Source organism: Psittacula echo, assembly GCF_963264785.1.
Source record: "Psittacula echo genome assembly, chromosome: 7".
NCBI lineage: Eukaryota > Metazoa > Chordata > Aves > Psittaciformes > Psittacidae > Psittacula > Psittacula echo.
In genome coordinates, this window is record NC_137740.1 from 32,863,101 (window position 1) to 32,889,697 (window position 26,597).

At 36.9% G+C, this 26,597-nt stretch overlaps 1 protein-coding gene across 1 annotated transcript in view; it reads right to left on the reverse strand.

Annotated features, from left to right (window-relative positions):
* NAALADL2 (N-acetylated alpha-linked acidic dipeptidase like 2) overlaps positions 1-26,597 on the reverse strand; it is a gene marked incomplete at its 3' end in the record, with an annotated part of 390,135 nt that overhangs the window by 186,909 nt on the left and 176,629 nt on the right. The gene's annotated exons all lie outside the window — the stretch shown is intronic.

The window sequence follows — 26,597 nt, forward strand, 5'->3', positions numbered from 1 at the left end:
AATTCAAATCAATTCAGTGACATTTTCTTATTAGATCTAATTCTGCTTTCAACTATACTACATAAGCCTTCAGACTTTTAATTATTAGATAATGGTCAAAATTTATCAGTAAATATAATATAAATACCTGCACAAATGTTCTTGCCTCATTATAATGTATTTCAGTACTCTGCTACTGTAATTTAAAAGCCTACATTGCAAAAAACCCTGTAGAACACCATTCCATCTTAAGCCAAAAGTGCCTCAAAATGTGGTTCTCACTTTCAGAAGGCATTCATATGCATGTACCCCACACTACTGAAAGTGTGTTATCTTGGCTGCATCCTCATTCCTGTACACAGGATCTGATATGAGTAGATACTATGAGGCTGTTCATTGAAACTACTCACGTCTTTGAAGGCCTTTCTACTGTGCCACCACAACATAGCAGAAGGGGCTCTTTTGTAAATCACAATCAAAGCAATTATGCCATACACTAGGAGCTTCTGACTGATGTCAGCATCATGAAGATTATATACCCAACCTCTGTGAATTTACTTATACGGAAACCTCAAAATTTCAGTCACAACTGAATGTCACAATGATGGAAAAGGAATTTAGATGCTCCTGAGAGGTGTGCCTTTGGTATACCAAGGCACCAAAGTGGTAAATTAAGCATGCATTTATCTTCTACTATCACCAATTCTGTTGTTTAAGAAAAAAGTGTGTCTGCAGTGAAAAAGTGTGTAACAGAACCATAAAAACATTAAACATGCTTTTGCTACAGACACTTACAAAAATGCTTAAGCATGGAATTTTTTTTAAGCTTAATAGGGTAGCTTGCACTCCTTAAATTCCCTTAAATCTGAAACAAAACAAAACCCCAAAAATTATATTTTATAGAATGTCTGTGCTAGGGTAAATGACATCACAGTTCATTAGACCATAAAGGCCTTTAAGTGCCAGCTACTCCCAGTGCAGCAAAATTCATACTGGATTGTGTTATTCTAGCATATGACCTCTTCCATATTTGCAAGTGGTCCCAAAATATGGCAAACAGTCTTCCCGTTCTCCTAAATGCAGATTCACAGCTGCACTGTTTATTACAAGTCAATTCAGGTGCTAACACAGTAAAACCTGGACGTAATGTATTCATAAAGTAAAAAATTAATGGATATTCCCACTTATATGTTGACTGCCTATATATCGTTGTCATCCCCTTTTCTCTGTCCCTTCTACTCAAAAATGCATGCAGAATTTTATATTCAAAGTCATAATATATATGGGGCATTGAGACAAAACAAACAAAACTAAAGAATTAAAAATAATTAGTAGAACAAACAATGCAATACACACAGCAGTATTTCAGAGGAAGGAAGAAAATATATCAAGGATATACGAAAAAATACATGCATCTACCTATTACAATATTACTGTTTAAAAATCAAACATATTAATAAAAAATATAGAAGTTGTAACTCCTATTGTCATTACACTTCAGTGCAATGATCAGCATGAATTAGACAAACAACAGTAACTAGTTTTTAACAACTGCATTTTTCAATTCATAGTGCAAAATGCAAAAGATAGTTTATTAATCTGAGACACATGTTTATGAGCTGGATAGGTTCCAAGTTAATTATTACTCTTTTCTACTGAAGTTCCAATTAAAACCATGATGCTCTGAAAGTATCTCCCATCTCATTTTACTAATTGGAAGTATGCAAAAGCAAGGGAAAAGTGTCATTTAAACAGCTGGAAGACCTCACTGACATAACATCTTTTTTACTTCTGAAACTGTTTGCTTGAGTAGAAAAGTAAGACTTTGCATACTGCAGATTTAATCTGATGACACTGTCCTCTCAATTACTTACTGTAATACAGAGTACTTGGAAGATGCAGTGATAACACAAACAAGACTCAAGACAGAAAAAAAAAACCCTAGATTTTTACCACTCTGCCAAGTTGAATATTTGTAATGAGTAAGATGGCAAGGGTCTCTTTTGGCTCCAGCTTAATTTTTTAATACCACACTTAATGTTTAATCATGCTTCTATATCTGGGGACAGTGTTCAAAAGAATTCTGTGGCAAAACTCTATCTGAAGAGGCTTTGGCTTTTGCTGATCAATCCTTACGGTGCTGCATTAAGACAGTCAAAGAGATGGAGGACACAGCCAGTTTAATGGCTCACTACATGGGGACGATGAAAAGAAATCATCTTTCCTATTCAGCTCTAACTCTCTCCTTGTCTAAGGAATGACACTATTGCTATATTGAACAAATAGAACTGGGAAAAGGATTAAGCTGCATAAAGCTTCAAAAAGCTTGAAATGCAGACAACGGTGATCTCATAAATGACAGGCTATTCCTATAAAGGTCTTAGAAGTTGGAAAACATGCTGCACTGGAATTAAACAAATTATTCCTGACACACAGTGCCGTATATATAAACAATACAAAAATAAATACTGCTCTGCATCATGCCAAGACCTTAAAACTTTGATGTACTTATTATCAAAGAAATGATAATATGAAGTGCACCTATTTGTGGAAGGAGTTTGATAGGCATACCTAACATTTTTTTCAATACATTTTTATTAATCACTTTCCAAATTGAAACCGTCATTCACAATTTTAAATTTTCAGGATTTTTTTTCCTTTTCTTATCCAAAAATGATTTACAAGTACAGATTTCCCTCTTTTTTTTCTTGGATGTCCTATAGAATGTGGGAGGAAAACAAGGAGGGAAGGATAAGAAACCTTAGAATGCTAATCACAAAAATCTGCATATGTTATGGGGCTTTATGGCAGTAAGAGCTACTTTGTACATAAATTTACCATCAGCTGTATTTTTACCTGCATTCTTCTGTCAGATAAGAACTATTCAAGGGCAGCAGCCTTTTAAATTAGCACTAACCACAAGAAAACTGATTTGTGAAGGTTCATGAATATTTGATTTTAGAAGTAAAAGAATAAGGTAACTTGTTTTTCTTTCGTGTGACTATCTTAAAAAGAAACTACTAGAGGGAAGTAAGAAAGGCTTCAGTGTTCCTAGTCCAACAACTTGAAGCAATATGACATCTCCATACTAGTTCAATCCCTTTATGGGCTAGATGTGGCCACAAGGAATCCTTGGAACCCTTCAGTCACCCCCTCCAACCCTCCCACCCTCCAGAAGTGCTCATGCAGTAGGAAGAGGAGCAACTAAGCTGTCATGCAATGAGATATATGTACTCAGCCTTCCCACAGACACGGAATCATAGAATAGTTACAGTTGGAAAGGACCTTAAGATCATCTAGTTCCAACCCCCCTGCCATGGGCAGGGACACCTCACACTAAACCATGTCACCCAAGGCTCTGTCCAACCTGGCCTTGAACACCACCAGGGATGGAGCATTCACAACTGCCCTGGGCAACCCATTCCAGTGCCTCGGCACCCTTACAGTAAAGAACTTCTTCCTTATATCCAATATAAACTTCCCCTGTCTCTCATATATACCATTTACCCATTACCATATGCAGAGCTGAACCTTTTCATTCCCTGAGCAAACCAACAATCAAAAACCCCCAGCACAACAACACAGAATCATTGTATAGCTAGGATTGGAAAAGACTTTAAGATCATCTAGTTCCAGCCCTTCTGCCATGTGCAGGGACTCCTCACACTAGATCATGTTGCCCAAGACTCTGTCCAACCTGGCCTTGAGCACTGCCAGGGATGGAGCATTTACCACTTCTTCGAGCAACCTGTTCCAGTGCCTCACCGCCCTCACAGTAAAGAACATGCTCTAACATGTCCCACATGATCTCATGCTTTTGTGATGTTGGCCTGAATTGCTGCTGGAAATTATTTTCCATAGCACAGGATGATGTAACAGAGCCACATTTAAATCTCCTGTGACCGATGCTACATTCAAAAGCCACAGTCTTTTGTCTAGTAGTGTTGTCTGAACACGGATAAGACAGTACGTAACCACAAAACAAAAAGGAAAGCCAAAAAATTGCAAGACAGGCAATCAGCACTGGGAATCACAGCACACGAGAAGAGCAGCAGCTTCTATGCTGCAAATCTGAGAGAAACTCACATCAACTAAAGAAATAAAGCGCTCAATAAATTACAGCTACCATATATTGGCAAAACTTGAGAGTTTCCAAGTATTCATGTATAATGCTGAATCACAATTCAGCTTGCTGTCTACTAGTTTGTCTGAAAATCTAGGCACTAGCCTATGGACAGCCATAGCAGTTGAGGAAAAAACTCTTGAGACATCCCCTTCCCCATCTCTAAACTAAAAAGCAGCTTGGTTTAAGCCGGTAATCCTTGAACAGCAAAATTTTTAACTTCATGGTCCTGAATGTGGTATTAAGCTTACAAAGATCTGACTGTTTTTGTTCCATACTTTTTCCTGTTTGCTGTCTGCTCATCTTTTATACAGTTTTATCAAAGAAAAGTAATTTGTCACACACCAGCAGTTTTTAAAAATGGAATTTTTCACAATAGGGTACTTGGACAATTAAACATAAGCCAGATATATTGCCAGTTCCCTGCACTAGATTTTAGGAACTTTTAATAAAAACTGAGTGCATGTTTTACTGTCAGATCTTGCTTACCACTGCTAAGAAATTCACAATCTTCAATCTAATTAAAAATGAAATTGAACTACAATTCCCTAGAAACAAGGGCTGATTGGACTCTGTAAGCTTTACTTAATTTATTTCAGAAACAAAATAATTGAATTGCTTACAGTCCAGGAAAAAATGCTTCATTATTTGGAGAGTATATAATACAAAGCCTTTCATACAGCTATTGCATTCCCGCATCTTCAAGAAATACTACTCACTTTTAAATAAGCATGTGGAGGAGCACTGTGTGTACTAAGTATCATTAAATATTCAGTATACATTAAAAAGAAGAAACAAGCAGACTGGCTGAATGTCCAGATAAGCAACCTCCAAAAAGCCAGTAGCATTTACTTCTTCATACTGAAACTGTTGTTTCTGATGATGTTTATGGTTATTTTGGTCTATGTTTACACTCTATTATAGAGAGAATAAAGCTGAAGATCCATCATACAAAAAACAATTACACAAAGATATAATTATAATCTTGGTAAATCATGAGGATTAAACTGATTAGACACTTAGTTGTATTTCATGCATTCCACCAATTCCAAATTCACCACAGAGCCAATACAGTCACGGGCCTGAGTCAAATCTGACTTTCCTCTTATTTTTTATTATTATTTATTTGTTCTCCTACCACTAGAAAGATGAGGTAAGGTCAGTGGATGCATTCTACAAAGAGTCTTCCTAGCACAGGGCACTTCTTATACAGAATGCCATGGTGTTAGGTTCACGTCACCCTTCAAACAGGGCAGAAAAACCACAGGTGGTTTTCTCTGGCAAAGAGGCTCTAATTTTCACTGGTCCAGAAGCCATGCTGTCTGCCACAGCCACTTAGGGAACCTAGTCTCAGCTTCAGGGAAGTCTCAGATCTTTGCAGTCCATTTCTCCTCACAATGCTTGAACCCTGTGGCAAATTCCCAACCAGGAGACGACTTAGGGCAGATCAACTTGCAGTATCAGCTTGGTTGCACACCGCAGTACCTGGATTCATTTCAGATCTTGCAAGCACTGCTGAAATACCTAGTGGCTCACACTCCCGGTAGGACATGTGGAAGACCATGTCCTTCCTTTGACTTCAATTGGAGAGGGACTTTTTACAAGGGCAAGTAGTGACAGGGTAAGGGGTAATGGCTTTAAATTGCAAGAGAATCATTTTAGGTTAGTTACAAGGAAGAAATTCTTCACCGTGAGGGTAGTACGAAAGAGGAACAGCTTGCCCCAGAAAAAAAAAGCAGCTGTGGCTGTCCCAACTCTGGCATTGTTCAAGGCCAGGTTGGATGGAGCTCTGAGCAACCTGGTCTAGTGGAAAGTGTCCCTGCACATGGCAGGGTGTTGGAACTAGACGAGCTTTAAGCTCCCTTCCAACCCAAACCATTCTATGTTTCTGTGATATTGGGTTTCAATAAGGAAGGCAAACGTTCAGAAACCAAAACCTTCACACTGCAACCTCCAGCTCCACAGAGAGCTGTGGCAGCTGACAACAGCAAATATGGTTTCCTTTGCACTGAATGAGCAGTGCTTGCCCTGTGGATTTATCATGTGACAGCCCACTCTTGGAAGCAGTTCCCACCTTAACACACTCTCCTCACAGACTGACAGGCCTCACCTCCCCTTCTAGAAGCTTCTGAGCTGCCAGGCAGATTATCTGGGGCACTGTGTGTGTCAAGGCTTGGACAGCCTCACTCCTTCTGGGGGTGAAGAGTTTCCTGACTGGCCCACTCAAACCCACTGGGCTCCTGCTCTTCCTGGCCTGGCCACGGGCTGTGGGGTCTCCCTCAGCTGAAGGTCACCATTCTGCTTGGTTTAGAAAAATATATTTAGCCTGCGGTGTTTTTTCCCTCCTTGTTTTCTGTTATCTATAGCAATAATGACATATTAACTGAACACTTCATCAGGGAGAAGTTAGACTGCAGCACCCTAAGGTCCATTTAGTTGTGTGTTCTTTTGCTTTGGTTTGGTGGTCTGGAGCCATTAAATGTCCAAAGCATACCTTGCTTGGACAATCGCTTATGGTTTTATTCATAAATGCTGTCAAATTTGTGGAATTCATGCAGGGGTTGAGTTAATAATGGTAATGACACTCAGAATCCCTAGGAGCAGTTGTAACTAAGCTAAGTCAAATGCACAAGAGGACACATTCCTGACTTTAAAGTCCATGGAGCATGTAGACCTCTGCTGTTCAGTATGTCTAACAATGCAGTACATCTTGCATTAATTCTACTGGTTTTCAGCCCATCTGCCACTTCTCATAGCAGGTATAACTTAAGAATTTGAGGATCCCTATGCTGAGTTCAACATACAAGTTGCTATCCTCCCCTATACTGCCAGCAAACGACTTACACCACTACTTAACCGCAGGGGTTTCCCTTATATGCAGAGAACAGTGACTGTGGCAATCTGAATGACTTCAGAAGTCTGATGCTTGCAACATAAACTGAGACATAGCTGTTCCCTCCCTGTCAGAAGGGCTGCTTCTCTCTTCACCTGAAAACATATGCCCATGTTCCTGACTTGTTCTGCATATAACTGACAAATAAAGAGTACTTGACTCTCTAGCTTGAAAGCAGAAAAACAAGCCTGATGTGTACTCAAAGGCATAGAATAGTTTGCATTGGAAAGGACGTTAAAAATTATCTAGCTCCAACCGCCCTGCCATTACAGGGACACCTTCCATTAGAACAGGATGCTCAAAGCCCCTCAGTGGTGCTTTGATTGCTGGCAGCACTTACGTAAGCACTTCAGCTTTTTTTGTCTGTTTGTTTTTCTAAGACTAGTATGGCACTGCCTTAACTTTTTGCTGTAAGTATGGCCTTGAATCTAACAAAAGACTTGACTCATAAATGTCAGAGTATAAGGATATCTCAGTCACTTAATCAGAAGCAGGTGTGCTGAAGTCAGATTTAGGTGAATATCTGATTTGTAACTTCACTTCAATGTATCTATGACCAATAAATAAATAACTTCAGTAGAATAACATTACAATTTATATGTTCTTAATCTCTAAATTTTCCTGCATGCTGGCAGGTTACCAGTGACTTTTCTGTGATGCATGGGTTATAGTCCCAATCTATGCCAAAGGGATAGCAGCTCATCACTGGAAGAAACACCAACATGAGAATATTTCACCCGCTGCCACTCACAGTGGTGTCATTATCCCTCTGTAAGTCTCCATTTGAATACCTGGCAGCATATTTTGAAGGCAAAACATGGAAATTGTGATTGAGATTTTTGCCAAAATCTCTGTTCCTTAAAGAATGGAGAATTCCCCAGAATGAAAAAAAAAATGTAAAGGTTAAATACATAGGCACCAATAATTTTAAATTGACACATGAGATATTTAATAGCTTTTACTGTAGTGACAGGTAAAATCCCTTTAGTATACTTATTTTTGATACTATTTACTGACTATAAAGTATTAGCACTCATGAAAGTAATAACTTCTCTTTTGGATGACAGTTCAGGGTTTAATTTGTAACTAAAAAGCTAAAAATAGAGAGGTTTTGGACATCTAATGCCTACAGATCACCAAACCAAAGCAAAAGAACACACAAACATATGTAGACAACAATATGGAAAAAAAACCCCACCTTATTTTGTTTCTAAATTTATTGATTCATATGCAGTGGAAATTCAAAATCTTTGATTGTTTCCACAATCTTTTCTCAACTAACATGTAGCCTATAATTGGGATATCCTTAGGGTTACTTGAGGTTATGTTTTCCAGTAGTGACACTGAAAGTTAGTAATGTTGAGATGCAATAGCCCTTCCATCTATAAGAAAAAGGTAGGATTCTGACTTAACTAGCTTTGTGAGTAAAGATTTTTGTCATGGTTTAAACTCAGTCAGCCATGCAGCTGCCTTTCTCCCTTTCTCCCCCCTTTCTCCCCCCCCGGCTCCCGGATGGATGTGGAGGAGAATCGAAAGAATGCAACTCCCATGGGTTGAGATAAGAACAGTCCGGTAACTAAGGTATAACACAAAACTACTACTGCTACCACCAATAATAATAATAATAAGGGAAATAACAAGGGAAGAGAATACAACCGCTCACCACCCGCTGACCGATACCCGGCCCAACCAAGCAGTGATCTAACCCTTCATGGACTATTCATCAGGGACTGTAGTGACAGGACAAGGGGTAACAGGTTAAAACTTAAACAGAAGTTTAGATTGGATATAAGGAAGAAATTCTTTACTGTTAGGGTAGTGAGGCACTGGAATGGGTTGCCCAGGGAGGTTGTGAATGCTCCATCCTTGGCGGTGTTCAAGGCCAGGCTGGATGAGGCCTTGGGTGGCATGGTTTAGTGTGAGGTGTCCCTGCCCATAGCAGGGGGGTTAGAACTAGATGATCTTAAGGTCCTTTCCAACCTTAACTATTCTATGATTCTATATACTGGACATGACATGCTGTGGTATGGAATACCTCTTTGGTTAGTTTGGGTCAGGTGTCCTGTCTCTGCTTCTTCCCAGCTTGTCCTCCTCCCTGTCAGAGCATGAGACTCAGAAAGTCCTTGGTTAGACTAAACATTACTGAGTAGCAACTAAAAACATCGGTGTTATCAGCACTGTTCCCAGGCTGAAAGTCAAAAACACAGCACTGCACCAGCTACTAAGGAGAAAAATGACTGCTACTGCTGAACCCAGGACAATTTTACATGGTCTCTATCAAGATATAAACAGTTGATGATCTCACAACTCACATAACAATCAGTCATAGATTTTAGTTAAGGTACATTTGCTGCCTCAAGTAATGAATCTCAGGACACCTATTAGATTGTTAAAAGACAACTGCCTTCATTAGACCTGTGCAAAATTAATTCCCTTTCACTTACTTTATTATTCTCATAATTATTACCTCACAAGATTTGATGAAAATACAGTCTATTTCTTTTAAAGTACAAAAGCATATTATCTGCTCAACTCTTTTGTATAGTATTACATTGCATCCAGGTTTCCTGCTTTTAAAATAATGCCTTGAACATCATATAACAGTCTCTTTAGATACTGTATAACGTTTTTATGTATTTTTAAATTTACATTTCAATTTATGTTTCTCAGTGGAATATAAAATGATACAAATTATGTTATATGTGAGCCTCAGGCATATCTATATATCAACTAGAAAAAATGCATAGTATTAATTAGTTAATTAATATTTTACTTTCATTTATGGAAAAGAGCAGTGTTTAACTACTTGGTTAGCATGCCTTTAAGTAAATCAATATTCAGAATGAACTTACTTATCTTCCTTATTAGAAAAAATGTCACAATCCAGGAATGATAAAAGAAATGATCATAAAGAATGTGCCCCAGTGTATAAAGTTATTTCAAAACCTATAAATATTAAAGAAGTTATTAAAATCCTTAGCAATAAAAGTTCTTTATAAAGTATCAGTACTAATTTCCATTCCTAAGCTCCCCTAGAAATTCCAAAATTAAAAATTTGCCTGGTTTCCCTTTTGTTTCATGACTGACATTTCAGAACAAGATCTTATTCATGAACTGTGCTACACAAAACATATCATAAGTATGTCTTTCATATTCAATATCAGAGTCTATAGCGGAATATGTAATAAAGTGAAGAACCACTTCACGTGTAACTGGTGAAGCAAAACTGTAAGAAAACTACACAAAAGATACTACAGCTGAAAAAGTCAATATTTGCAGCTTTTGGGGTTTTTTAGGTCCTTTCTTTTTCACTGCTTTCCACTTCGCACATCAGTAAAACAGACCTTTGGCTCCTTCTGTGACCTACTAAATAGCCCATTTCACCAAAACGAAACAGAAGATAGAGCTACACGAAGGAGGTCCAAGGTTGAAGTACTTGATGAGATGAGGGATGGCAGTTGCATTAACTTGGCAGTCACAAAACCCTACAAAATCATTCATTCAGCACAAGTAAGAAAAAACATCAACAACAACAAACCACAACTAAACTACACAACTCCCAGCTCTTCTCCAAAAATACTGATATACAATTAGTTCCAGAACATCAATCCAAAATTATGCCCTTGCTTTGTCACAAAAATGCATTGAAAAATACAAAATGTAAAAAATATGTTCAACTTATTGTCATAAAGATTTTTTAAGGAGTGACTAGGAAAGGAAGACACAAATACCAGAACAAGGTCATACACAGGGTGGTTAAGAAAGATGCACTAGCATCATCATTGCTCCCTGTCACTCTCCTCCTGAATTAGGTGAGTGACAGCAGCCATAAGTAAAGTCATTCTTGTCTTTCTCGGACAATTTCTTAGGGAAAGCAAGGAAAGCAAAAATATCATATGAAACATTGTATGATAAAAATAATTACAGTTCCCTCTAATGGGCCCACTGAAATGATTTAGCACCACTTACAGTCTCTGAATTTACTTCTGACATATACAGAACACTGTAGCTTGCAGATGAATGAAAAAAACAAATTACAATGAAACTCATGATCAGTCAATTTCTGTTAGACCACTGTTTTCTCTTGAGACAGAACTATCAGCAAAAGTCTAAAGCATACACAAATTTACCTGGGAGGGAACCCAAACCAAACCACGAAAACCCAAATAAAAGTTCAATCACAAAATGATATCCTGCAAGGCCATGCAATGAATGAATGGTCTGATGCAAAAGACAATTCACATCCCCTGGCTTTTAGCCCAACATAGGGATCTATAGAAAAACAGGTAATAGTTTCAAGTTCAGACAAGCATTTTCTCATGCAACATCTTCGCAAGTGAAACAAGGACTGAAAAGAGCATAAAGAGAAATTTCTGTTCCCACCCATTAATTCCTTTTCTGTGGTGACAGATTGGCAGTGACAACTAATCTTTGTACTTCCCATTGCTTGCAACTGGTCAAAGAGTTGGTAAAGAAAGCCAGTTCAGGGTTACATGGCACCATTTATTAATGGAAAATGCAACTACCTCCACAATATTTAGAATATTAATAGTTATTGAAATCATTGTGGCTAAGTCTGCGCATAATTGCACCAACTTTACACCAACATAACATGCACAATTTCAAAAAACTCAAAATCGGTAAGAAAATAGTAGTCAAGCTTTTTAACCTGTAATGTGTCGGCGCCTTTTCCTAAGTAACAAGTAGGATGAGAAGAGATGGCTTCAAGTTGCACCAAGGGAGTTTTACATTGGATACTTGGAAAATTTTCTTCACTGCAAGGGTTGTCAAGCATTGGAAGGGGCTGCTCAGGAAAGTGATAGAGTCACCATCCCTGGAGGTATTTAAAAGACATGTAGATGTGACACACGTGGACATGGTGTAGTGGTGGGCTTGGCAGTGCTAGGTTAACAGTTGGACTTGATTTAAAGGTCTTTTCCAACCTAAATGATCCTATGTTTCTATGTGCAATGAACTAATTCTCTCAGGAGACAGGAAAATATTTAATAAACATATAAACATTAGGATTTTTTTTTTGGTAGTAAATACTAAAGATTAGTCCTAAAACAGACAAAGTAAATACAGAATAGTGAATTGCACAAGTAGAGACAACTTAGACTAACACGGAAACAAATTAATTAATAGCCATCTTTCCAACAATAGTCTGCATGCCAATAAGAGACACTGAATAGCTAAGTAGCTCTGTTAAGATACTTAAAGTAGGATGACAGGGGTTTTAAAATCTAATTTACCTTTCTGAGTTTTTGCTAGCACTTTCAGACAAGATTTCTAAAGAGAATGTGTCCATGTGACATTCCATGAAGATACTGAGTTTAGAAGGCAGCTCTGATAGTAAAAGCTTCCTCTAACACAGCTAAACTCTAATAATCTTTGATTATTAGAAAATAACTTGAGTTTGAAGTCTGCCTTAGAAACATTTATATTACTTGCATCTCATAGTCACTGATGTTAAGTCCTAGGCTCATCACCTAAGATCTCTGGAATAAAATAGCTCTAACATTCCAGAAGACAATGTTAACTAATGATCAATCTTCTTCGATTAACCTATTTACTCTGCTGGCCCTTCCACTACAAAATAAAGTTATTTTTACTTCTCTGTTATATACGGCATTAATCTGAGGGGGGCTGTGTAATATGCTTTTTAGGAAAAAAAAAACAAACCCGAAACATTTAAGTTTTGTATTATTCTTTGAAACGTTTTGACTCTGAGATACAACTCTTTAAGAAAGATACTTTGAATCACTGACTTCCCAGAACAGGAAGGCAGCAGAGGTATACACCCGAGATCAGAGATCAGGTGAAGGTACAAAGTCTGAGAAATCCTCTCAAGCCACTTACTCAATTGCATTCACAGTTCTGAAGTTATGTACCTGTGATGGATATAGTTCTCTTCAATAGCTCTCACTCAGCCCCACTTTTGAAACAGTTGGAAAAGGAAGATATGAACCAATGTGGTGACACAGATAACTGCGCAGAAGTTTGACCTGAAATGTATTGATGCTGATGCAGTGCTAATAAGCAGATACTTGGAGCAATAAACAACACCCTCCCCCCCTTAATAATAGGATAACAGCTGCTTTATTTACCTCCAGAAGTAGCAGATGAAGTGCATATTAGAAGATAAGAATTCAGAGAACAAACTTATTTTTTACTTAAAAAATGTTTCGCCTATGACATTTCCTCCCTCTATGTATTTCCATTCTTTCAAAGTGCTGAAATTATGGTATATTGCTTATTTATTCAATTATTAATTTCTACAGCCATATGCTTTCTAGGTCTATATGCAGCTTGTGTTGTTCAACTTCATTTATAATACATAAATTCACTCATAAGTGCAAGAGTTCTATTTTGTAAAATTTAAAGCCATATATTATTACACTTGTATTACTGACATCATCACTTCATATCCTTCTTCTTCTCTTAAATTTCTTAAAGCGATAAACATCATGTATTATCCATCAGCATAAAGATGGTTTTAACTACTGAATTGACATGTCGATTTTATGATAAAAGATATATAGCTTTGCCCAAAAATAATTATTAGTAAACTGATTTCCAAAATGAAAGCACAACATCTGTAATCAAAGTGCCATTCAAAACACATACGTCAACATTGGAAGACACAAAAGGAGGTGTTTCTTCTCTGAGGACAAGACACACATCTTTAAATATGTTTCTTTTGGGATTTGGGTTTATGTTTGGGGTTTTTTTGGATGGGTGTTGTTTTTTGTCCTTTGGGTCTTCTTGTTTGTTTGGGTGTGGTGTTGTTTTTGTTTTTTTTTTTTTTTTTTTTTTTTTTTTTTTCCTCTTGGAGTGTACTTATAGATTATGATAATAGCAACACTAAAGATGTCTTTTTTCCTAGTACTTATGAGCATCTCCAGAGGCAAATGATCATGTAACACACCTTGGCCATGAGACATCAACTTAATTCAAAAAAGCAGCTTAGAATTTAATTGGGTACTATTTAAGGAGCACAGACTTCAGAAGCACTAATAGCTCTTACTACATCATCTGTTAATCTTGAGGCCAAGGGAAAAAGCACATCTCTTTCTACGATCCTTTAAGGTGCAAAGACTAAAGTTCAGCATGTAGATGGTACTCTCAGAAATGTACCATTTACTCCAGTCTGTTCGTGTGTAGACTGAAGCTGGAGTATTTTGTGCGTAGGTTGTTATCTCCATTTTTGTTTTGTAATAAGTGATAAAGCATTACCAGAGTTTTAAACAGATGCTTTCCAAAATATGGAATTTTATATCAGAAATTTTAAGTATGCACATAGTGGAACTCATCACCACAAGATACTGTAGAGGTAAGTATATACAAGCTCAGTACTGAAATATACAAATTAATGGAATATTCATGATGATAATTAAATCAGCCCAGACACATTCTCCACTTCAGGACATCACAACAATAATGACTGCCATTTTGGGGAAAGATATACCAAAGTAAAAAAAAAACAAACAAAACAATGAAAAACCCTACTTTGTACTTGCTTTGTAACTCACGTTTCTCTAAGCAGAAGCCATCTCAGGTGAGGTTATCAGGCTGACAGAGGACATTTCTTGTGTTATAGAATCATAGTAAAAGATGGACATTTTTTTTCTGGTCAATAAGAACTTCTTGACAGAAGACTAAGCAGCCTATCATGTTCCCGGACAAGGAACTGTCTGTGCATTTCACTGTGACAGTTTATGGTAACAGTATTTCAACAATAACAGTACGGTGTGATGGCCATGGCCTTATCATCTTACAAGAGTTTTATTCGAACAAAGTTCAGACATGGTTTCTTTTGCTAAAGGAGAATTGCTCCTGTAAAACAGACTAAGCAACATGCTTAAGTATGTTCTCTATATTACTTAAAGTGAATTTTAATGTACTTAAAAAGATACGTCTGTGTTTCTGTATTCTGGAGCAAGAGCAGAATGCTAGAAACATCACTGTATCAAACTTTTCTATTTACTGAGAAATAAACTGTGTCATATTAACAATCAAGCTAGCTTTCACATTAAAGTATACATTTTCCTTAAATTAAATAATGCAATTCAAGTTTTATTCCGTCTGCTTGCTGAACAGAAAGAGAGAAATAGGACGTTTAAGCTACTCTTGCCCTGTTACCACTGCTGTCACCAAAGCATTGAAAAATTCTCACTTTGGTAGGTCAGAATCAAACCTTATTTTCTAAATCTGTATGCCTTGATGAAAGGACTTACTCTTCAAAGAAAAAAATGCAATGCCAGATTTTGTCCTTGCAACGTTCAGCAGCCTCACACGCGTTTTGTAAAATCTCATACTGTTGTAATCAGCTAGTTTGTAATGAATTGCCCTCCACTGAAAAGTAAAAAAAGGAGAAAAAAGAAAAAAAAAAAAAAAAAGTAAATTAAGTACTCTGTAGTAAGAACATCTGTGCTATTTTCACTCTGTATCACCCTTCTAACGCTATTTTGTTGGCTACAAAAACAGCTATCTTTTAAAGAGGCTCCCCACAATGCCAAGCGTGAAGCACTCTGCAAATAGGATAGCTAGACTATTAGATCTTTCAAAACAAGAAAGATATATAATGTTTTGAATGGGACTATTGCTAAACACTGTTCTTAGGCAGAAAAGGAGGTGAGGTCATCATTCTCCAAATGTCTTCCTCGTATGCCATTTTTTAAGGTACATGTACAGCACCTTACCATGAAGAGAACTTCATTGCCAGGCACAGTAAGAGCCCATAAACCCTGAGTAAGCCTCAAAATTTATCTGATACTGGAAACAGCAGATGCAATGTATCACACATTTACGTGATTCAACTGCAATGCTAGGAGGGAAAATTAAGATGGTATACATGATTATTGTGAGAAAGTAACTTCTACAGCAGTAGAATTATATAGGCACAGGACTAATTAATTTCTAATCTGTCATAATGTTTTCCTAAACCTGGAATCCAAGAATGGCCTGAAATAGCAGATATGAACTTGCCTTTTTTCCCTCATACTCTATAATATGATAAACACGAATGGGACATAGGTGGTTAAGTGGATTAAACATTATCATATTTCCTGTGAGATTACACTTGGAGGCCTAACTGAAATGAGTTGTCAGGTCAGTTCCCAAATGGACATATTATATCGTAAAACCATCACATATAACTGAATACTGATTTAAAAAGCAATACAGTCAATTCCCATGCTAAGGAAAACCAAGATTGACTTAGAAGTGAAAAATACGCTTCTTTCTTGTTGAAAGGGTGGTCTCTCTATCTCACCTCAAGGTCACCTCTGAGGCTGCACGGTAAAAGCTCTTATGATTCCTGCATAATAATTTACAGTGGGAAAACATAAATATCAGGTTTGACTGTCAGTGCAAGCACTCCTCCAACCTTCACAAACTGCAAATTCTCTGTCCTTTATCTAAAATATTACCTGTATCCAGCCACAACTGTACACTGTGCTGATAAATCTCAGCCCACACACATACTATGATTATTTAGAATTACAAGGCGATCATCATCAACAACATGAGGTTTTTGGTTTGTTCAGCTGGCAGGTTCTTTAATCTGATGAAGAATCTGATTTTTACAGAAATTTGAAGTATGTGATGTGAAATTTGGAACTATTAATGAAAAATTATTAGTTATTATATGCATCCTAAGCCATTTTAGGAAAGTAAACCACACTAATTTTAATTTAAGGTTCCAGTGACTGTGATCACACAACTTTTGTTTTGTCTCCCAGTAAACATCAGGTAGCTCAGGAATCTTTCTGTATGCAATATCCTCGACTGATCATTTATATCAAAAAGCATTAAAACCAACATTTAAAAAAAAAAAAAAAAATCAATCACCATGAATGATCACAACTCTAACTTAAAATATGGAAAATTAACAGCTCTCAGAAAATTGCTTAGGATAAAAGTAATACTAAAAAAAACCCCAACCAACCAAACAAAAAAGACCCAGCACCACACACCCGCCCCCCTCAAACAGAATAAACTCACAAAAACCCCACTCATAAACCTCAAATCCACTTAAACCCCATAAGAATATACTAGGATAACATATAAATTAAAGCAAGTTGCCATTAGAGCTAGATCTAGAGAAAACAAGACAGATACAACTTTGTGATTGATATTGGTGCCTGTGAACCATTCGCTCAGACCTAAAGATGAAATTAAAATACTTGAGCTCTTTTATTGCAATGCACAACCTTTCCCTGTTACGTGAAAATCTGTTCACTGTGGAAGAACTGCCTTCTGAACAGAAGGTTGGTTTAGTATTTTGGCAATTGAAACAAAATATTCCAAGTGGCTATTGCTGCACTTGCAAAGAGGACGCCAATTATATTTGTAATTACTTACTTGGCTTTTTTAATTTGCAAATTCATGCACAGGCATCGAGACACCCCAACAGCAAAAAGTGAATTTTTTACTTTGGTGTTCTTCTTCTTCAGCATTATATAAAGAAAGAGGAAATGGAAAAATGTAATGGTAAAAGCTCCAAAGACCTGAGACCCCCAAAAATCCTGAGGACAAGTAGTTATATATTTTATCAACCCACATTCCATAAAATCCAACTACATAGGATCTGAAAAGAATGCACCAAATAACACCAAATATAACACTTCCATAGGCTATAGAATGTGAAGTACAAAAAACTAGTTCCACTGATGCCAATGAAAAGGTTGCCAATCAGCATTCAGTAAGACCACGTTTCAACTCAAAGTTCTGATCACAATGCAAACTACAGGTATATTTGAAAGGGCAGAATTCAGATTTTCATACATAAATCACGAGTGCTGATTTTGTGAACCAGTACTCACAGATGAGTGTCTAAAGCCATGCAGAACAAATGCAAATCAAACCAAGGTTTGAACCTGGCTGTATTTCCTAAAACGTACGACCAGCTTCAATGCTGTTTCTACTCAGATTCAGAGAACCCACTGTTTTTTTTTCCTTAACTGTGTTAACTTTGCTGCATTTTAAAGGACCGATGACAAAAAAAAACCCACCACCACAAACAAAACACCCAAGACTTTTGATATCTTTCAAATCAGTTCACAGACATGTAAACAAACTGATTATTAAGAAGTATCTACTGTGAAAAGAAGACCTAAAAGAGCATTAAAAGGCCACAGAATAGTTTTAACTTCTTAATAAAATAATAAACCTAGAACATGCCACAGAACATGCCATAAACTCAAACCCACTACAGAATGAGGGAAGTACTTCTAAACCACTTGTTGCCTAAAGAAAGACGATCTTTCTTCTGCTATTTCAGAAAATATAAAATAACCAGCATGTGCAGTACTGATCTTTATCCTTTGAGGAGCTGTTCAAGCAGGCAGCTCTGAAGATTAATGGCATGGAGTGCATTGCTTCATCTCATCCAGTGGCTGGTGTTTTCAAACAACCAAAGGACAGCTCTGTTCTGGCAAGATGAGATTTTATATATTCACTCCTCATCTCTACTCGTAGCTCCTGTATCTTCCATTTTCTTTTTCACTTTCTCAGCTGTTGTTGAAATCAAACTACATCGTGTGAAAAATAAAAAGCCCAGATAATTTGTCTGTCAATGGCTTTCTTTTGAAGTCCAAACTCAACTAATTTGAAAGGGCAGCTCAATTAGCAGCTTGGGTAGAAAATCATGCCTATAATTTCCTATGCAAGCAGCAGAAGAAGTGCCAAGACCACTTGCAGAAGTATGTGCAGAAAGAGCATATTTAAAGCATTTAGATTTTAGGATGGAAATTCAAAGTGCGTAAGATACCTCCTACTGCCCTGCACACAAGCAGCTGATCAGCTGTGTGGATTTAGGGCTTTGAGGTACAAATTGAGGCAATGGATTTCTTCACTCAGCTGTGCTTGAAAACAATTGCCTCACAGCAAAGTCATTTCACTTAAGTTTGCACCATTGGTCAAGACATAGCACTTGGACAGTAAATTGGATGATCACATTTACTACTCACTTTTTAAGGGCTTGACAGAATAGAAAACTATGCTTGGGTTTCATACCTCTAAAATCTGACAAGTGTTTGAGAAGACCCCAGAATGAAATTTTTATGAGTCAGCCATCCTCCATTTCTGAATGGAAGCCACTTACTGTCTCACTCAATTTAAGCCTACTGTACTAAAAGGAAGAGACCTGCTACAAAATGGTCAGCCCTTCCCTCAGGAAATAGCAATTCACAATGGGAGCTAGCCTAATTTTTCAAAGGATGAATTTAATATATGTAGAGAATGTGCAATTAAGCACCCAATTGAGTATATGAATATTTAGAATTATTTTCCCAAGAGAAAATTAAGTGTTCAGTGCTACTGGAGATAACAGGACTATGTACCCAGTCAAATAACTAAGAGTTCAGTGTTTGATTCAGCAGCAGGACTTCAGGAAAGAGATAACAGGAACTACAGCTGGGAATATAAGTATGCCTGCAAAATGGCAATGACTTCTGAAACCATTCAGGGAAAATTCTGTGGCATCAGACATTCAGAATAATCAATACTTGCTTTTCTCATTAACTGGCATGTCCCCTTGTTTACTCTGATAATAGACATTTCTCCTTTCACTGAAACAAATCCAGGGGTTTATAATCAAAAAGGAAATGAGTAATAACCGAAAGTCCTTTTACTGATGCAACCAAAATGCTAATTACTTCAGAATATTGACAAGCTTTGCTATAATTACGCTTCCTTCCAGACATCAATTGCTTTTCTCCTACCCCACCTCTTACATATTCTTCTTACTGCTTAGAAGAGCAAATTACTTTCTGCTGTTTATACTATGTAGAGAAGGAATTCTCACTCTACTGTTATTTACTGCAGTGCATTTGACGAAAGGGATGAGAGCAAATTTTTGTCAAGTATTTCATATTAATCAGGACAGGTACAGATTGGATTTATAAGTGCATTGGCATTGTTTCACTTTTAGGTGGTACAGGTCCCAGTACATCATCCTTCAAATGCTGGATTAAGTATGACCTAAATTGACATGCTCAGTTTAAATTATTTTGGGTAGTAACAGCCTTCTAGAAACTGAACAATGGAGCTCAGTATCATTTGGTTCCAATCAGCAATACAAAACCACTCTTCTGATTCTTTTTTTTTTTTTTTTTTTTTTTTTTTGCATTAACAATAGATTTCTCAAGTCAGTATCATTTTCATTCCCATAGTACCTCACACACGGGGTGGGGGGAAGTATAATTGGTACTTTCATTTTTTTTTAATCTATGTTTTAAACTAAGTTTACCAATAAAAATTTAAAATATGACCTCAGGATGAAGCAATAAGTGATAAATCTGTGCAGAGAGACTGAGACTTGCTTTTTCAACTCTGGTATGTGTACTCAATCGGCTGGGGGTGGATTTCTTAGTCACCCCAACACAGAACAGATTTATAATACCAAGGCAGGGTGTCTCCAGGCTTTTCTAATTAGCTATTATGGCTCATTCCTTCTGTTCAAAGGAAAAAGCAAGCACTACTATCAGTCAAAGCAGGAGGAATATAACTGAAAACTACATCTACCAATCTCTTAAATTCGATACACTGTCAGATAAGGGAAAACCCATGGTCTTTCATCAAAACAAACACAAATTTTCTCTGTCATCACTGAAGAGCAAAATAGCCTGTGCATTATTCCAAGCATCATGAAATCAGGAAGAACTGAAGGAATAACTCAAAATACAGGATTGATGGCAGTGTGAAACCTCAATTACATAAACAGCTCTCTGGTACAGACTACTGCCCACTAAATTTTTTGAAGGCCTTAGTACAGGTTTTTTTTACATAGGAAGAAGAGGATTAAAATGAAGCCTTTTTCAGGCTGAACAGATTAAAGAAGCTAGTTGAGGGAGAAGGTTAAGAACCCTAAACCTGATCTTTTTTTGGGGAAAAAAAAAAAAAAAAAAAAGGATAAAGGGTAGCAATAAAATAAACTGACTTGAAGGAGTGAATCTTTTCTAAATTCAGGGGAGACAAAGGCTAAGGGAAAAAGAAACACAAAGCAACTAATAATTCCTTGGAGACAAAGTAAGAACTAGTACATTTTGTAGGAATATTATTTCGCTAAATAGCAAACTCCACAGATATGACCATTATCAATCAATCTGAACTCAGCTTGGATAACTCAACAGGAACTCTCCAGATTTTGGGAATCAAGACGAGATATGAAGAGGACAATAAATTAGAACCTGCAAAACAGGATGCGATTCAAGAGGATGTTACTAGATAACGTCCATCAGATCCAGATCCCCAAGTACTGTTCTATAGGCTTCTTTAACTTTTACAGGTACTACCTATACCTATGGCTCAAATTTTCAAGAAAGGGCCTGGGAGGGGACATAATATCATTAAAAAGCCCATATTACTCCCATGAAAAATGAGTATATAAAGACTCAGGCACCTTGGAAAAATTCTACCCTAGAAAACCGCAAACAACAAACAAAACAAACCAAAAAACTGAAACAAGACCGAACCAAAAGAAAAAAAAGATAAAACAACACCAACCAAACATCAGTGTCCTTAGTAATAAAAAGTATAAGGTGTTGAACTTCCCTAAAAAAATATTTATTTTATACAGCATAATTTTTAATATCAATATGCTCATATTGTATATAAATATTCATATATATATATATACACACATATACATGCATGTATTTGTGTATAGGAGGGAGGAAGGGATGGAAGGAGAAGTCCCAGTTAACTAGAGATTTAAAATGCAATCTTAACAGTTATATGGGATAGCCATAAAAAGTACCAGAGGGGAAGAAATAAACAATGTAGACAAGTAGAAAAGTGAAATTACTTTCTCCAAAGTAAAGTTTTTAAAACTAACACAGTTTTTAAATATAAGCCTTTGTGCAAGTTGCCTTTATTCTGGGAATCTAATATTTTTCATTTAATAAATCCTTATCCGTAAGTGCCTGCCAATAACCTCTGCATAAACATCCAAGCATTCACATTTCTAAAGTTTATGACAGTTAAAAAGCAATTTTATGAATATTTATGAAGGCAGTAAATTATTAAAATAAATATAGATATTTACACAGTAGAACAACATTTTCATTTAATGGATGTTAATGTTAATATGTGAACATTTTAAAGATGAAGTGGTGTGGCCTTCAGGGCTTTTGTTACTTTATTAGAAGTTAATTTAGGATAGAAATTATGGCTTTTTCTTGAATCCCAACCCCAAAAGATTTAATCATGCTCAACACTCACATAATTTTTCAAAAAATGAATCTGGTATTTCCAGACAGTGCAAATCTCCTCAGAACAGAAAAGCCTCCTCCCTAGAAATAAAGCCTTCTATGGCTTCTTTTATGTGCTTGCAGATACTCCAACAAGCTTTAGGGCAGAGAAGCTAGGCGCTAGTGAGGTAGTTACATCAATCTTTCTTTCTCCACATAGTTTATACTATAAGAATACATTTTGTGTCTACAAACACAGCAGACAATTCAAGTTGCTCTTTCTCAAGAAGGTGTTATACATGACAGAAATTTCATCATCTTTGCCCACATTTATAGATCCTCCTGATTCAAGGACACCAGGGAGTCTGCTTTGATGTCCTGTATGTAACTGGCTACTGAAGCTCCCCAGTGATCCCAATAACCCAAGTTCCACCAAAACACAAATTTTACTTCTAGACAGAACACCAGGAGGCAGTTACTTTCAATAAGAAGGCACGAGAAAGCAAGTATTCTACCTTTCTTATGGTAGGCCATTCTAAAAGTTGTGCTTCACTTATGTTCTACATTTGTCTCAATTCAGCTTTCTCCTTAAGTAAGTTTTTCTTCCTTAGCCCAGTGCCCTCTTTATTGAAAAACAACCCACCTCTGTTAAGTGTCTCAGATTAGTTTCAAGATTCCTTTAGGAGTAGGCATAGTAGTTTAAAATTTCTCCTTCTGTCAGTTACTCAGCACTGTGAATTATTCTGGCTAGAGAGACAGAAATTACTGGCACCACGGCCATGCCAAGTTAATGTACAACATGAGTACTCCCTGTATGCTTCACTGCTCAGTCTGCTGGTTTAGTTTGTATTCCTATAGGAAATTGTCACTCCAGGTTCTGGAAGCAGTAAATTCCTAAACCTTTTAGTTGCATTTGAAAATGACTCTGCCCTTGCCATACTGTAACTTGTTCCAGGCCTTGAAGCATTTCTACCATTCTTTTCTCCCACCTTTAATATTAATTTTATAATAGACAGTCTTACTCCCTTACTGAGCTTAAGAGTGTCATATCAATGGTAAAAACCCTTTCTAAGCCTCTACTCCACTCTGATTTATACATAGGTTAACACATATCCATTTTTATGCATTCTTTTTATCACAGCAATGTAAGCTCTACCTGTTTCTTTTCTCCCCCAAAGTCAACACTCTTTTTGATACTTTGCTATAAAGGTAGCGTCCCTACTCTTTCTTTTTAGAAGCATAATTTATCATATCATAGAATTGTTTGGGTTGGAAGGAACCTTAAAGATTACCTAGTTCTAACCCCCTGCTGCAAGCAGGGACACTTTCCACTAGACGACGCTGCTCAAAGCCCCGTCCAACCTTGCCTTAAACACTTGCAGGGATAGGGCATCCATCATGCGGCTGTAGTAACATATTCTTTACTTGAAAAGGTTTAGCTCAAGGGATCAAGACATGTCTTTGTGGCTCTGCCAATACTCTAGGAAACTTGCTCGCTGCCATTGCTGCTGCTCCTCTTATCCTTATCAGATACTACATTATATATGTTTCAGTAGAACAGAAACACAACACTTCCAACAAAATCTGAAAACACATTCAATTGCAAAAACAACTAAAAGTCAAATTTCTACATATCTTATTCTCACAAAGCAGCTTAAATTTGTGATCCTTACCAAATTTAATCACAATTACTCGCATTAAGGATTCAACTGCATATTCTAACAGCACATTAACTTCAGGCTTTTCTGCTTACTCCAGATTCCCTGATGTCATGGTTGAAGTCTAGCCGGTAACTCAGAACCACACAGCTGCTCACTCACTCCCTGCCTTCTTGCTCTTCCACTTCCACATTACTACAAGCTCTGAATCCTGTCTATTGTTTTCAGTGTGTCATCAGAAGGTATGAGAGATGGGCCCATTCTGAAAGACTGAAAGTAGAAGGTCCAAATTATTTTCAACCTTGATGCTCCCCCTAATTTTGTATCCTATTCAGTCTCCATAATATATCAAACTAAATCTCTACAGCAAAAAATATTGTCAGCAATACAGTAACTATTTCAAATATTCAAATTTCCATCACTTGGGCTTATTTCTATAAATTATCCCATTCTACATGAAGCTGTTTTCTACCAGCACATACTTCTTTCTGTTAATGTGATGTAAAGAAACGTTAACTTTTCATGGTAAGTCTTCTGCCAGCAGCAGTACAGTATTTCTTTCAGGGATTTTCCAATGGACTCAATACAGAGATAACGAGTTGAGATGAAAAAAGGCAAAGTAAAAACACAAAAGGGGAAAATAGGGGAAACGTGAAAAACAAGCACTAAAAGAAAGGCAAAAAGCATGGGAACATGCAAGGGAAAATGAAAGCTGAAACAGAGACATGTTTAGAAACTTGGTTATGAAGATGAAATATTGTGCAGGATCTATAAAAATCAGACCCAAATAGAGAGTGAGATATTTGCATAATATAAAGTAATAATGAGAAATTAAAGGACATAAAATGGGGAAAAAAAGAAAGTTAAATACACAAAATTAGAAAGAAAACCAGTAAAAATATATCTATATGATATAGCTCTGTAATGAGCTACCACTCTGTTTTAATGATGTAAAACCAAACACGAGGAAGGCAGAGGTAAAGAAAATATAGGGAGAGGGATGTATTTGCTGGAACAGAAATCTGAGACTTGATAAGTACAGGAACATAAACATTAGGGGGAAAATGATGCAAAAAGTGGATTCACTAGAGAGAGTGTGTCCCTTTAAACCAGCAGGACTTGCTGTTTATGGCAATCTTTCTCTTTCACTTCTAATATTCCTTATGAAAGAATAATCCATTTCTCATATCTTACTGCATATTTTCTCATGAGAAAAGTAAAGCTTACAATTATTTAACAATTAAAGAGACACAATTTATATCCTACAACACACCCCACCCCCCAAAAACCAAAAGCAAAACAAAAACCCCACCAATCAAACAAACAAAACAACAAAACAAAACCATTTACAACCTCAAATAGAAGAAATACCAAATAAAGGGAAAGCTTCCATGCCTCAGTCTGTGCTCCGGCAGGTGTAACAGAGTAGCAGAACATAAAGCGTAGGTCTGGGGAGTTGTATTTTTAGCTCAGTCCCTGAGTGTGCATTCAAAATCAATCTCTTGAGCATATCACAATTTGGTTCATATTATGTAACAGACTGTGGATTCTTTTGGAATAGCAAATGAGCACCAAACGTGTGGCTATCACACCTAATCCACCAGTTTGCACTTACTTCCTGGGATGAGACTACAGCCAACCCAAACTAAAAGGTTCTTAGACAACCCTTGTCCTCAGCACCAATAGTTTTTCCCTAGTATTCAGGTGGCATTACTTCCTAATTTAGATATAACAAGTGCTTAGAGAACACAAATTGGTAAAAAGTCCACCTCACAGACACTGAAGACAGTGTCATTACAGCAACCTTTGCATCTTTATCAAATTCCTACTATATGAGCCCTGATTGCTATTTCATTGTTCTTGTCAGTGGTGAAACGCAGTGTGAGATCTATTGCTGGAAATAATGCACAACAGCCAAGTTCTAACAGTGATAACTGACCTTTCATGGGTGTAATTAAATTGCATCTAAATAATTTAAATAAACAGCTTAAGCTCAGTTGAAAATGGCACTTTTATTAAGACAAATATTGTTATTATAGAACAAAATTTTCAGGGATTATTTTCTGAACCTGTGTCATCATCTCAACTGTGCTTTCTATGGCCAACAGAGCAGACCGTGATTCTTTTAATTATAAGATCTGGAGTCACTGTTCTTTTATAATTGCTTTCACAAATTGAGAATGAATTAATTAAATATTTATTGGACTAGTGTATTTTCTGAAAGGCAAAACAGCACTTTTGTTTATAAAATATTTTCGATAGAAGGCAGTTACTTGACACTGCAGTTTAAATGTGGTTTACACATTGAGTCTATGATGTCTAACATACAAGTGGACTAGTGAGCTCCATCTCTGCACTCGCTGGAGTTGGAGGAGAAATTACAGACACAAACATACCCAGGGATATCCCTTCCTACACAACTGCAACCAAAGGAGAAGGAAGAAAAATATGTTTCTTGTTCTGAACTTGTTATTATTATTATCTGAACACATTCATTATTCACATATTATTATTATCTGAACACATTCACAGACCAGTAAATCTTAGTGATTTTACAGGACTGACTGACCATTAAAGGCAGGTGGAAAACATGCCTATCTGTGTATCACAGGGCAGTTTGCTTACACAGTTTACACAGCAGAAAACATCACAAAAGTTCATGTTCTTTTCCAACTCTTAGTCCCTTTTGTCCCTCTGAGGTGTTAAGGACAGCAGAAAGAACCAAGCTGTCAAAGGCAAATTCTCCACAG